Genomic DNA, 15,009 nt, shown 5'->3' with positions numbered 1-15,009 from the left:
ATATTCTGAGTTCTTGTAAGGTGAAGAAAAAGCACGAAACAAATATTTTGCAAGTTTGCAGAAACCAAAAAGTTAATTCATGAAACTAGTTTTTTTTTCTTAGCCATGTAGACTCCTTTTGGATAAAACAGGTTACATTTCTTCCTTGGTTGATCATTTATATTTCTTAGCTATGGTTGTCATTTGCCAGCTGATATTTCTTCTCGGATATTTTGGGGGTTTAAGTTGAATTTTGAAACTACACATTTTCAATAATTTTAATAAAAAATAGTATGAATTGAAAGCTGTAATTGATTTTACAAAATACAGGTTTTGAATTGTGGCACTTGACAAGTGCATTACAAAAAAAAAAACATTTTGAAATAATTTCAATGAGGTTTTCAAACAGTAATAATACATCAACTGGCATAATTTCCAACCATCAATTTAAGCAACTATCAAAATGAATAGTAAGGAACCAATAGGAGTGCCAAAGCACCCACAAAAACAAAATTTGTTTTAATTAAAACATTAAGGAAACATAACATACAACATAGTCATCATCAAGTTCTTGAGGTTGGGGTGGGTGGGGGTAATGTCTAACAGTGTGGATGCACTAATTGAGTGTTATTGTTTTCTTTCTTTGGAAGACATTTAAAGTTTGTTCAAATAAAGTCTTGAAAATTCAAATAAACAATCTAGTCTGGTTTGCTTATTATTTTCTGATGAATCCTAATATTTTGACAATTATTGGTTCTATGAATAGCTTATAACTCTGATGCCTTCTTGGTGTTGATGAATTAATTAAAAATAACTTTTAGAAAATAATTAAGGTTTGGGATAATTTTGGTATTATCAAACAACAGTATCCTCACTTGGTGTGCCTCAATAAATGCATGAATAACAAACCAATGGAAGTTTTGGCTAAAATGGTCATCAGAGTTGAAAACAAATTATGAAAGAAAACCAAATATTCCATGCATGAGAAAAGCTTTATGCCTGAAGCCTTCCTCAGATTCAAACTTTTGGGTGTGAAAAAAAAATTACCACTTTCCCTAAAACTACATTTTAGTTTAAAGGGTGTTTTTCCAACAACATTTTTGTAATATGACCAGTGCTCTAACGTTTTCATGGTAATTAGTTTTTGGAGTAACTACGATGTATCAGATAAACTGTACTGCTATTTAATAGAATGCTTTATTATCAAACTAATTTTTTTCTCTCAAAATCCTTGGGGGCTGAACTAAATGCAAGTATGTAATAGAAATTGAACTGATTCTTCGGAGGCCCCACAAAAAAAGAAGTCCTAAATAATGTGGGTCTTAGGAGAAAAAAAAAGTATGAGAGAAAGTTTGGCAAAAGTGTAAATTATTCTGGCACTACAGCTAGTAATAGAAAATGATACATTTTGGTTGCCTTACAGAATGGTTGAGGCTTTGTACCTCAGTGACTGCTGTTGTGGCTGTAAAGACTGCTAAGATGCAGGGAGAGGCAACATAACACTTGATGAAAGGGAAACATCAGATTCCACGAACTCTGACAAAGAACAAAATTATATTTAGAGTATGGATGTTAATTAGTGTTCATACAAATGAGGGGATATAGAAAGCATAAGGCATTGGGAAAATTACTTCAGGACAGCATGTTCAGGGGCCTTTAAATTGTCTCCACGTACACTTGACATGTACATAGCCCAGATTGGACTCCTCTGATGCAGGCAACGCGACGGAGTCCAGGGTATAAAGGTCCCGTACCAATGCGAACATTTTTACAGTGGCACTGACTGACGTCCTACCAGGGCTAGACATGTACAGTACTTCATGTCGTCAAATCTAATTCCCAACACACAAGAAAACAATTTGAAGACAAATATGTGCACCCTGTGATTTTACTCTTTTAGTCTTAAAACTTGCATTGAAGGAGTTGAAGAAACAAAAAACGTATAGTGTAAAGCGTCAGAATTCATCAGCAAAATCGATGTGGGTCTATCCGTCCCTAACAATATTTTCCTCACTTGTATTGAGCGAGAATTCAGTGGTTTAATAAACATTTTAACACAATCTATGTTTCTTCGAATTTGTCTTGGGTATCATAAGCTGACAATGATTTGACTGTTACATATTGCCAAGACAATCTTGTCTTAGAAAACCCCTCAAATTTCCTCTTTTGCATTAACACATGAATCATTTACCTGATTAAGAAGATTATATCAGCATCCGTGCAGTTCTCATCGTGGAAGTTGTTGAGTTTTGATGTCGGTTTTCGATGTAAATAGTTGCAGAAAATATGTTTTTTCTCCACACACACGTGGAACACACGTGGAACACACGATGCCCGCGCTCAGAAAGAAAATGGTCGCGGGGAGTAAAGGGGTTCATCAACCTCGTTCCCAGGGGTGATCGATCTCGGCGCACCATTTGTCCTTCTCTCGGCCCCATACCCAGCGGCCAGTCTAAAGCAAGGCGCTGGGGACGAGGTAACATGTTTCCCAGCATGCCTTGCCCGATGTCCATGCGCGTGATGTAGTACGAAGAGCATTATTTTATTGGCTGAAATTTGAAAGAATCATAGGGGGCGAGGCCAGCACTTTTCTCAACTTTTGCCTATTTTTGTTCAGGTGCAATGTTGTGCTCTTTATGATGCAGTAAGGCTTTTCTGAAGCCTTTGTTATGAAACAGAAACCAATAATAATATTTGAAGCAATAATTAGGAAGTTGTTATTTTTTATTTTTACTTGAAAGTTGGGGTGAAACTTTAAAAACTATAAGGGGTAAAGTCCAGCATTTTTATCATTAAGCCTTATGATCTTTTTCAAGCAAAAAGATCACAAGGCCTTACGAATTTTTTTGAGCGAAAAGTTCACAAGGCTATTTTTTTTTTTCGAGCAAAAAGTTAAAAGGCTAAAATAACCTTATGATTTTTTTTGAGCGGAAAGTTCACAAGCCTTGTGATTTTTTTTTAGCAAAAAGTTAAAAGGCTATATGATTTTTTTGGAGCTAAGTTTACAAGGCTTTAGCCCGTGATTTTTTCAGAGCAAAAAGTTCACAGGGCCTTAGGATTTTTTGGAGCAAAAAGTTCACAAGGTTAAGTTTACAAGGCTTTAGCCATGTGATTTTTTTAGAGCGAAAAGTTCACAAGGTTAAGTTTACAAGGCTTTAGCCATGTGATTTTTTTAGAGCGAAAAGTTCACAAGGCCTAATGATATTTGTTGAGCAAAAAGTTAAAAGGCGATATAGCCTTATGATTTTTTTCGAGCAAAAAGTTCACAAGGCCTTAAGATTTTTTTCGAGCGAAAAGTTCACAAGGCCTTATGAATTTTGTAAAGTGCTAAGATCACAAGGCCTTATGATTTTGTTTCGAGCGAAAAGTTCACAATGATTTTTTTCGAGCAAAAAGTACACATTGGAGCGAAAAGGCCTTATGATTTTGTTAAAGGCACTGGACACTATTGGTAATTGTCAAAGACTAGCCTTCACAGTTGGTGTGTCTCAACGTATGCATAAAATAACAAACCTGTGAAAATTTGAGCTCAATCGGTCGTCGAAGTCGTGAGATAATAATGAAAGAAAAAAACACCCTTGTCACGAAGTTGTGTGCATTTAGATGGTTGAGTTCGAGACCTCCAGTTCTAAACTTGAGGTCTCAAAATCAAATTCGTGGAAAATAACTTCTTTCTCGAAAACTATGGCACTTCATAGGGAGCCGTTTCTCACAATGTTTTTTACCATCAACCTCTCCCCATTACTTGTCACCAATAGTGTCCACTGCCTTTAAAGCAAAAAGTTTAAAGACTCATGATTTTTTCGAGCAAAAAGTTTACAAGGCCTTATGATTTTTTTCGAGCGAAAAGTTAACAAAGCTATAGCCTTATGATTTTTTTAGAGTCCCGTTGGACTGGTCGACACGAGAGCTAAGAATTATACCACAACGACAAAGACTGGTGGGCAACGGACCGCCGCATGGCCAGGCCGCAGGATGCTGCCCAGCCACCAGTCACGCCCGACTGGTTTATTGCGTAACAATAATAGACAAATAACATCACAACATTCTTCCACGTTATGTTTTTTTTACTTATTTTTTTTAGTTGGCCGAATTATAGTAATTTAGCCTTCGAGAAAGACTCTGCTTTTTTTTGCAATATATATATATAGCCTTGTTATTTTTTTTTTTGAGCGAAAAGATTACAAGGCCTTATGATTTTTTTAGAGCGAAAAATTTACAAGGCTATAGTCTTGTGATTTTATTTCGAGCGCAAAGTTCACAAGGCTATAGCCTCGTGGGTTTTTTCGTGCGAAAAGTTCACAAGGCTAAGTTATCAAGATAAAACAACAGGACTTTACCCATTGTCGTTTTTTTTAATGTTGGGCTAAAATTTGATAAAACAACTGGACTTATGACCCCTTGTGATTTGTTTTCCTTCAATTTGTAGCCCAAAATTTATAAATATGTTTGAGATTTTGTCAATTGTTGCCCTCAATAAACATTGGAAAAGAATCTGCCATGGGGGAACCCTTTGTAAATTTCTGAGGTTTTAATAATACAACCTGAAAATTCAGTGTTACTTTTCGACAAGTGTTTTCCTTTAATCAAATATTGTCAAATTGTGGCCTCTATTGAGTCCTACTTCTTTGCCTTACTACGGAAGAAAAACAAAGCTTGTGCTATAGAGTCCATACTAACTACCTTAGCTTCGATCCCTCCACGGTAGACTGGGCCCCTGTCAAAGACAGGTCGCTGCCGCTAGATCCAGTGATTCCCATTGGATACAATGCACATGCAGTGACATAATGTCCAAATAGTCACTGCTCTCAAGTCCGCAATGTAATTTCACTGCGTATCTATATGTGAAACGACAGAGGTCAACTACACGCCAGTTTTTGGCCGCTCTCTGGTGTTATTCACGAGCCTTGAAGAATAACGTCAGACGATCAGGCTACCTCCACGGCAGAAATCTTCTCCAGTTCTTTGCGGTCCTTGGTTCGATTCCCCAGCCTGCTGCCTTGATCCTTAGATTTCTTGGCCTCTAACGAAGTACTTCAAGACAAACCCTGTCTCATGTTCCACTTTGCAGAATTACTAGGAAGAGCGAACTCCTGCGGCTGTTTTGACGTGTTAAGCATGTCGTCGCAACTTTCTGTGGACGCAAACTTGCTCTTCTTCTTTGGAGTTTGTCTCATCGATGGCACCATCCAGTTGTACTGCTGTGGAGGAGCAAACTCTTGAGGGCGCTCTTCATGTACTTGCTTCTTCACCCTGTCCCATTGCGACTCTTCTATTAATAAGAATAAATAAGAATTGTAAACAAATTGTTAGTTTTAAATGACAGCTACCTGATTATAAAAGTTTAACAGTCGATGTTAAATTTGCATCGGGGATAAAGAATATTAATTTTGGTTTTTACCCATACACCGATGTGTGTTAGCACTGTATACTCAGTACTTTCCCGAGTCCTGTGAAAAAATATCACAGGCATGTAACTCGGGTGGGATTCGAACCCACGACCCTTGCAATTCTAGAGCAGTGTCTTACCAACTAGACTACCGAGGTTGCCCGGCAGCTAGAGGCAGTTCGAATCCTATGTTTTGGCAGCGGGTACCGCAACGATATAATAGATGTTAAATTTGCATCGGGGATAAAGAATATTAATTTTGGTTTTTACCCATACACCGATGTGTGTTAGCACTGTATACTCAGTACTTTCCCGAGTCCTGTGAAAAAATATCACAGGCATGTTACTCGGGTGGGATTCGAACCCACGACCCTTGCAATTCTAGAGCAGTGTCTTACCAACTAGACTACCGAGGTTGCCCGGCAGCTAGAGGCAGTTCGAATCCTATGTTTTGGCAGCGGGTACCGCAACGATATAATAGATGTTAAATTTGCATCGGGGATAAAGAATATTAATTTTGGTTTTTAACATCTATTATTCATTCCAAGGGGCTGTGTTATACTCAACAGGCCTGTAGCTTTAAACGGATTCATGAATTACTGTACATATATGTGACCTGTCACAGCGAAATGAGCTATAAGTCGCATTGTGCCATTTCCCATTACAGACGGTCAAAGTCAAATCTTTCTCATTAGATAAGTGAGAACTCTCTTGTTTCCAAAAGCTCTGTCGACTTGGAGGATTATTGTTACCCCAAGTGTTGTATACCATTGGAAAGCTCTTGATCTGCAGAATTCAGAAATGTGAATAGCTAATTTATTTTAAATTCCGACTTTTAGCTCATTTTGTTGTGACAGGTCACACATGTGCCCTCCCTCGGTATCGTATCTAAGGCGAGTACACGCAAACATGCAGGTGAGAGTTCATGATACTATGTACAGCCACAGATCTGCTTTGATCATGAAACAGCCCCTTTAATCACAACAAGACTCTGAAATCCTAACTCTTCACAAGGTTTAGTGCATGTTCTTCTTTTACCATGTTTACAAGGTTTATCAACATACAATACATAATAATAATAATAATAATAATAATAATAATAATAATATCGAAGTCTTATATAGCGCACGTATCTACCTAACGAGGTACTCAAGGCGCTGAGTATATACAAACTTTCAGAAAGATAGGCTATTGCAGTGATGAATGTTGAGACCCAATTAGTTAGCACCTTATAAGGGTTTACAAGGTGCTATGGCGCATTAGGGGTCAAAGGTTTTAGGATGATCGGGGCGGGGGAGGAGGATTGAGCCACTTCTCACCCATGAAATGTCCCATATGATCAGCGTCTCAAATAGCCTCTCCTAATTCAAACTCCTACTGCCCGGCTTCACGTGCCGATCCCTGTTGAGAACTGTGGGCAGAGGTGTGTAGGCGGGTTTCTGGCGCCTTAAAACCAGATTGCTCCGGGCTGGTGGAGCTCGTTAGCCATGGGAGGTAGTTCACCTAGGAGACAGTAACTCTGATTTCAAACTCGGGTAGGTGGGGCTCGCAGCCTTGGTTGGCAGCCCACCTAGGAGAAGGTAAACTCTGATTTCAAACCCTGGCTCATTATGTCAGCTCGGCAGCAGGGGCTGGCAGCTACATTACCGGCATGACCACCTTTTGAGTGTTCCAGGCGGAATGTAGCCGTCCGACAAGTGGATGAACTTATATCTCTTTAAGTCAACAGTTGCTGGTCATTAAGCATAGTTAGTTTGCTACTGCGGGGCAACCTTCTCTCATCCTAGCTGTCACGCTGTGCGTTCCGCTGGTTCCGATGAGTGTAAGGTCCAGAGGTGAGCATTTGTCCTGGGCAAGCATCCGCTCATAATACTTTGCCCTGGCGCTCGGCGCCTCACAATCATGATGGTACAACCTACTCAGATTCAGTTACCGGCAACTCGGGGGTCGTCCAATTTAGGGGCCCTCGTTGCTCGGCAAGGTATGCGTTCCAGGCAGGCGCATCCGGGTCGACATCCTGCTACTGCCTCCCTAGTTTTAGCTTGTTGGAATGTACGTTCTCTTAATATTCGTACAAGCTTGCAATCTTCTTCCCCAAGGAAGTCGGCAATCATTGACCTTGAACTCACTCGACTAGGCATCAGTGTTTCTGCCCTCAGTGAGACGTGGCTCACTGGTAGTGGCTCAATCCCGGAGGATAATTTCACCTTCTTTTGGAGTGGCTACCCAGACAGCGAGAGACCTATGCATGGGGTTGGCTTTGCAGTGAAAAATTCCTTGCTCACGTGTTTTCAGCAGCCAATTTCCATTTCTCCTCGCCTCATGTCCTTGCGGATGTGTCTCAGTAGCGGATTTATCACCATCATTTCTGCCTACGCTCCTACCTTGACATCTGCCTCAGAGACCAAGGATGAATTCTACCAACTGCTCAGTGAGACATTACTCAGCATCCCAGCTGGTGACAGCATTGCTCTTATTGGGGATTTTAACGCTCGCATTGGCTCTGACTGCAATGCTTGGAGTGGGGTGATGGGACCTCATGGTCTGGGAAAAATGAACGACAATGGTCAACGGCTACTCGAGCTCTGTGCTGGTCTCAACCTGTGCATTGCTAGTACGTTTTTTGCAGGCTCATCTCGCTCCAAGGTCACCTGGATGCACCCCCGCTCTCGCCGTTGGCACCAACTCGATCACATCATCATTAGAAGGAGACAGCTACGGGACATCAATCATTGCCGTAGCATGCACTCTGCTGATTGTTGCACAGACCATGCCCTTGTTCGCTGTAAGCTGAGAATGCTCCCAAAACGGTTCCACCAAGCTCAGCCAAGACCTTCACCTGCAATTGACACTGCTGCTACGAAGGACTTACTCCGCGTCGCCCAGTTTCAGGAGATGCTTACAGGTCATTTCAGCTCTTCCTCATTCCCAAATAACCCTGAAGATGCTTGGTCTAGGTTCCACACTACAGTCATGGACAGCGCTCTCACCGCCTTTGGTCATCGCCCACGACTGCAGCCTGACTGGTTCCGCGACAGTGCTGACATACTACTTACGGCTCTTAAGGCTAAGCGCACAGCTAGAGCAAAGGCTTGCTTACACAATACTCGCTCCTTAAAGGCAAAACTTCGAGTTGCAAAGGCTGATGTTCAACGTGTAACTCGCATAGCCCTCAGTCGTTATTGGACTGGCCTTAGTGATCGTATTCAACGGTGTGCCAACTCTGGTGACCTTCATGGAATGTACAAAGGTATCAAAGAAGCCATCGGCCCTACTCCTAAGAAGTCCTCTCCGCTGCTGTCAGCAAGTGGCGAAATTCTCACTGATCCTTCAGCACAGCTTGACCGCTGGGCAGAGCACTACAGTTCCTTGTATGCTAGCGATGTTGAAGTAGACACTGCTGCCATATTAACTTCCCTGCCAAAAATTCCCACCATTCATGATCTTGACAGTGACATCACATTAGATGCAGTGAAGCGTGCCATCATTGGGCTAAAAAATAACAAGTCTCCTGGTATAGATGGCATCCCACCCGAAGTGCTCAAAACGGGAGGTGAGACCCTTGCTGTAGAGCTCCACAATGTCATTTTGGTTTGTTGGAAAACGCTCTGCATCCCACAAGACTTGAAAGATGCTAACATAATCACCCTCTACAAGAACAAAGGATATCGACAAGACTGCAACAATTACAGGGGGATCTCTCTTCTTAGCTTAGCTGGCAAGGTCTTCTCGCGTGTGCTCCTGCCTAGGCTGCAGGTCATTGCCAACAAGATCCTTCCTGAGAGTCAATGCGGCTTCCGCACATCTCGCTCCACTGTCGATGCGGTATTCTCTCTTCGTCAGATCCAGGAGAAATGTGTTGAACAGCACCGCCCACTATATGTTGTGTTCATCGATCTGACAAAAGCATTCGACCTTGTGAGTAGGTCAGGCCTGTTTGTGATCCTAAAACACCTTGGCTGTCCAGACACCCTACATTCTATCTTGATGGGTTTTCATGAGGACATGAAATCCACAGTCCAATACAAAGGTTCAAGATCCAGGAAGTTTGCCATTCACCGAGGCGTCAGACAGGGATGTGTGCTTGCTCCGACCCTGTTTGGCATCTACTTCTCTGCACTACTGCAGCGTGCATTTCCTGACCCGTCAGGACTACTGCTTCACACCCGCAGCTCTGAGAAGTTTTTTAACCTCTCCCGCCTCCGTGCAAGAACGAAGATCAGAAGTGTTTTTATTCGTGAGCTCCTGTACGCAGATGACGCTGCTATTGTTGCACACTCCGAAGCTGAGCTCCAAGATCTCTGCAACTCCTTTGCCAAAGCATGCTCGGAGTTTGGCATGAAGATCAGCCTCAACAAGACAGTAGTTCTCTCCCAGGGGACTGCAGCTCCGCCAAACATCTACATCAATGGAACAGCACTAAGTGTGGTAAATAAGTTCTGCTACCTTGGATCCACAATGGCCAACTCTAACTCCCTGGATGCTGAGATTGATACCCGTATAGGGAAGGCTTCAACCACCTTCGGTCGACTACGCTCCCGTGTGTGGGACAATCGGGACCTCTCCATCAACCTGAAGATTCGGGTGTACACGGCTTGTGTGCTGAGTACTCTACTTTATTGCAGTGAGACTTGGCCGACGTACAGTCGCCAGGAACGTCGCCTGAACTCATTTCACTTTCGTTGCCTTCGCTCCATACTTGGCATCTCCTGGTATGATCGTGTTCCGAACACTTCAATCCTTGAACTCACGGAAGCAACTGATTTGTTCACCATGCTGAGAGTGCGCCGCCTTCGCTGGACCGGTCATGTCTGCAGACTGGATGACGGACGCCTCCCCAAGGACATCTTCTATGGTGAACTGGCTGATGCTCCACGTCCCCGTGGCCGCCCTAGGCTGCGCTTCAAGGATGTCCTAAAGCGAGACCTGGCTGCTTTCAACATCCCAGTTGCATCCTGGGAGACTGTTGCACTTGATCGCTCCTCCTGGCGCTCTGCTATCCACTCAGGGTGCTCAATCTGCTCTCAAGGCTACATTGATGATTGTGACAGACGCCGAACTCATCGTCGTTTACGACGGGATAGGCCAAGATAGATGGCGCATTAAGCAACCACAGCCAGGAACATCGGGGCGAACCCCTTCTCTTTTCGATAAGTGCACTAGGTTCTTTTACATGCGTTACACAACACATGGGACCAACGGCTTTACGTCCCATCCGAAGGACGAAGCAATGGTTAAGTGTCACGGCTGGAGATTCGAACCCACACTCTGCTGATCAGAAACACCAGAGTTTGAATTCATTGAATTCGATGACATGGTTTCATCGGAAGAGAGAGGACAGTAGAACAAAGGAACTCAAAACGAGCAATGCTGTCCTCGCACTGGACTCCTTTGTATTTTTACATCCTCACATTTTCTCATGCTCTTATGGAGAGTGTTTAGTTAGAGGGACAAAGGAAAGTCCTCACAAAGATAGCGAAAAATTGATGTATGTTTACATAGAGGGACAAAGGAAAGTCCTCACAATGATAGCGAAAAATTGATGTATGTTTACAAAAACGTGTTCCCAAATGGACTGTTTTTGGTTTAAGTACCGCAACTTCTCTGTAGAATGACAATACAATCCAAGGGGACGCATGGTAAACTGACCCTGTCAATTTACCGCAACTGTGATGTAAAACTAACAAGCGGAAAGAGGGTGCAGAAGTCTTCCGCACAGCCACTGTAACTTATCTAGAAAGTGCAACGGGAACAGCTCCTTGCTGTAAACCTACCGCGACCACGCTGTAAAAAAAACTTTGCAAACGCTGCGGAATATAAGTCTAGGTGGGAACGCACTGTAGAATTACGCCAAAGCCAGTCACGGTAAATTTCCACGTGACAGTTGAAGGAAAAGTCCAATGGGAACATGGCTTTAATGTACTTCGAGTCTAATACTTTGCTAGAGCCTTCCGCATCAAGAAAACGACACAAACGCCCTAAAAAAGAACAAGAAGATGAAGAAGGGTACCCTACCTTTTCCAATATCCCAAGGTCTCGCCGGCGCCGTCTTGCTCAGCCTCTATGCTAATCCCTTCTCATCCTCCTCCTTCTGTCTCCGTCTCGCTGACTCTGACTCCTCCTTCATCCTCGCATCTTCCTCCTCCTCCTGATGTTTCTTATCGCCCTCCTCCTCAACTATCTCCCCCTTGGCTCGGTTACGCTGCTTCACTTTATCTAGTCGGGCCTTGGGGGCCGCTTTGCGTTTCGCTTTAAGCTGGTCACTCTTGGTTCTCTGACCAAGCGTCTGAAAAAAGAAACGATCGCACAAAACGATATTCCAACTGTACTCTTAAAAAACATCTGTATCAATGTGCATTTGGAACTTTAAAGCTTGATTTCTCAAACCAAGGCCAACTGGGTCAATTTCACAAAGGGTTAGGACTATTCCTCCTAGAAGATATTACAAACTGACGAGTAACTCGTCCTAACTCGAGATAAGACAAGTCTTAACTCTTTGTGAAATCCACCCTTGGTCCTACCATGGAGGTAGAGGTAGATACGAAAAGAGTGGAGTGTCCCCTTAAATTTCATGTATATAAATTAACTCAGAAATGAATACTTTCATCACCTTGTGATGGGTTTAGATCGCATCACAATTTTTATTCCATGAGGGGAGGCTTGTGTAAATCTCACTGAGAGTAGTAGTTTTGAAAAGAACTGGTGGTTGACAATCGTTGAGTTGTCAACCAACGGTTCTTCTCAGAACCAACTCAAAAAGAGATTCATAAATACCTCAGACAGTTTTGCTATTCCTATTGGTGGAGAGCGCGTCACGTGGGTGTGTATAAACCTTTGTTTATGACCGGTAAAAAGTGTTAATTCATGGGCGTGACACGCGACCTTGCACCTGTTCTTATAAGACAGTTTCTTCACTCCTATTGGTAGAGAACAATGGCTGAAACAGATGTGCTACATCACGCGATACGCGCGACGCGCACAAAATTCCCTTATAAAGAGTTGTTTACCTGAGGGGGGCGGAGGGCTTTACCATTTCATAGCTAGAGGGGTGTTGTGTTGAAAGAAATCTTTTAAAAATTATAATTTTTGCATTTATTTTACTTTTTGACAAAAAAGTGATGATGTTTTTGACCGAAAAGGTATTTATGAATGGGAATCAAAGTGTGTTGAATAGGTTTTCAACTAGTGGTTTAAACCCGCCGAGTTCTGGTTCTCTATAATTTACCTCGACTTCGTCTCGGTAAAATTATCAAGAACCAAGCCTCGTTGGGATTAAACCACTAGTTGAAAACCTCTTCACCACACATTGATTCCCTTATTTAAACATGGTGCTATCGCAAAACTAACCATGGTACTGGACACTTTTGGTAATTGTCAAAGACCCGTCTTCTCACTTGGTGTATCCCAACATATGCATAAAATAACAAGTCTGTGAATGTTTGGACTCAATTACTCATCAAAGTTGCAAGAGAAGGGTTGTGGGTTATGAGGTGTTGGTAGTGAGTTGTACTTTGGTATTTTGTTGCTGTAGGTTGTTGGGTTGTCGAGGTGGGTTATGGGTTTTGATATACATGTATGGGTGTCATGGCCGAGCGGATAAGAGCTCTGATGCTTCTGTTCAGCAGAGTGTGGGTCGAATCCCGGTCGTGACACTTGGGTCCCTGAGCAAGACACTTAACTACAATTGCTTCTCTCCACCCAGGGGTAAATGGGGACCTATGAGGGCAGAGATGGTTCTTGTGATTGATTTAGCCGAGTAGCGCATATTGATGTTGCACAGGCTGCATACTCCCCACCAGGGAGCTGAGATGGTTTAAGGAGTGATTTAAGGCCCAGTGACCATGGTAATAATGTGAAGGGCTTTGGGACGCCCTCCGGGTGTGAGAAGTGATATATAAAAACGGGTTATTATTATTATTATTATGCGGGTTGTGGGTTGAGGGCTGGTTGTGATGCCTATCCTAGACTGGGGGTCTGTCTTTCAGGTCCAAGCCGCTAGATCCAGTGATTCCATTGGATACAATGATATTGGATAAACGTGCATCCATTATGCCCAAACAGTACACTACTGTCAAGTCCGCAATGGAATTTGACTGCGTATCTCTATGTGAAATTAACGAGTACAAAAGTCAAAACACACGCCAGTTTTTGATGCCGGTCTCTGGTGTTATTTGCGAGCCACGAAGTGTGGCGTCAGATGTTCAGGCTATGCTTATCCAAGTGCTAAACTACAAGTACTGTACAAACTAGTAAGGTTGCAAAGAAAACATCTCCTCAACTGTTTTCCCATAGTTTTCCTCTGAAGTAACGTAGTTTTTGAGAAAGAGGTTATGCAACTGAAAGCACACAAAGTTGTGCAACAAGAGTGTTTTTCTTTCATTTTTTTCTTGTAACTTCGAAGACCAACTGAGCCCAAGTTTTCACAGGTTTGTTATTGTATGCAAATGTTGGGATACACCAAGTGACAATGCTGGTCTTTAAAGGCAGTGGACACTATTGGTAATTACTCAACATAATTGTTAGCATAAAACCTTTCTTGGTGACAAGTAATAAGAGGTTGATGGTATAAAACATTGTGTGAAACGGCACCCTCTGAAGAGCCATAGTGTCCGAGAAAGAAGTAATTTTCAACAAATTTGATTTTGAGACCTCAGATTTAGAACTTGAGGTCTCGAAATCAACCATCTAAACGCACACAACTTCGTGGGACAAGGGTGTTTTTTTCTTTCATTCATATCTCGCAAGTTCGATGACCGATTGAGCTCAAATTTTCACAGGTTTGTTATTTTATGTATACATATGTTGAGATACACCAACTGTGAAGGCTAGTCTTTGACAATTACCAATAGTGTCCACTGCTCTTAATCAACACAAAAATCATGTTATCTTCTTACCTCGTCTCTAAGATGACTCAACATCTCCATCTGACTCTGTCTCTCTCCCTCATCCTTTGAGAAGTCAAAGCAGCCGACACCCATCTCTCTCACCTCTGAACAGAAACAAAACTGGCATTAAAGACTCTGGACACTTTTGGTGTTTGTCAAAGACCAGTCTTCTCACTGAGTGTATCTCAACATATGCATGAAATAACAAACATGTTAAAATTTGAGCTCAATTGGTCATCGAAGTTGCAAGATAATAATGACAGAAAACACCCTTGTCACACAAAATTGGGTGCTTTCAGATGCTTGATTTTGAGACCTCAAAAGCTAATATGAGGTCTCGAAATCAAACTCATGGAAAACAAAATTCTCAAAAACTACGTTACTTCAGAGGGAGCCCTTTCTCATAATGTTTTATACAATCAACAATTCCAACAGTGTCCACTGCCTTTAAAGGGAAGGTACACATTTGGTAATTGTCAAAGAACAGTCTTCTCACTTGGTGTATCCCAACCAAAGCATAAAATAACAAGCTTGTGAAAATTTGGGCTCAATCGGTCAACGAAGTTGCGAGAAAATGATGAAAGAAACAACACCCTTGTTGGACGAATTTGTGCGCTTTCAGATGGAAATAAAAGACTTCTAGCTAGAAGTCTTTTAATATTTTAGTGAGAAATTACATCTTTTTCAAAAAACTACGCTACTTCAGAGGGAGTCGTTTCCCACAATGTTTTATACTATCAACAGCTCTCCAATGCT

General features: G+C 42.2%; 1 non-coding gene and 1 pseudogene across 1 annotated transcript; both read right to left on the bottom strand.

Moving 5' to 3' along the window:
* Positions 1–4,214: 4,214 nt before the first annotated feature.
* Positions 4,215–15,009, bottom strand: part of LOC117298699 — a 67,956-nt pseudogene continuing 57,161 nt past the window's right edge.
* Positions 5,454–5,526, bottom strand: Trnas-aga. Its single transcript has one exon. It is a non-coding gene; the product is annotated as a tRNA-Ser (tRNA).

The sequence above is a fragment of the Asterias rubens genome, chromosome 13 (assembly GCF_902459465.1).
Source record: "Asterias rubens chromosome 13, eAstRub1.3, whole genome shotgun sequence".
Classification (NCBI taxonomy): domain Eukaryota; kingdom Metazoa; phylum Echinodermata; class Asteroidea; order Forcipulatida; family Asteriidae; genus Asterias; species Asterias rubens.
Note: the sequence above shows the minus strand (reverse complement) of the source record. Positions and strands in the feature narration are given on the sequence as shown.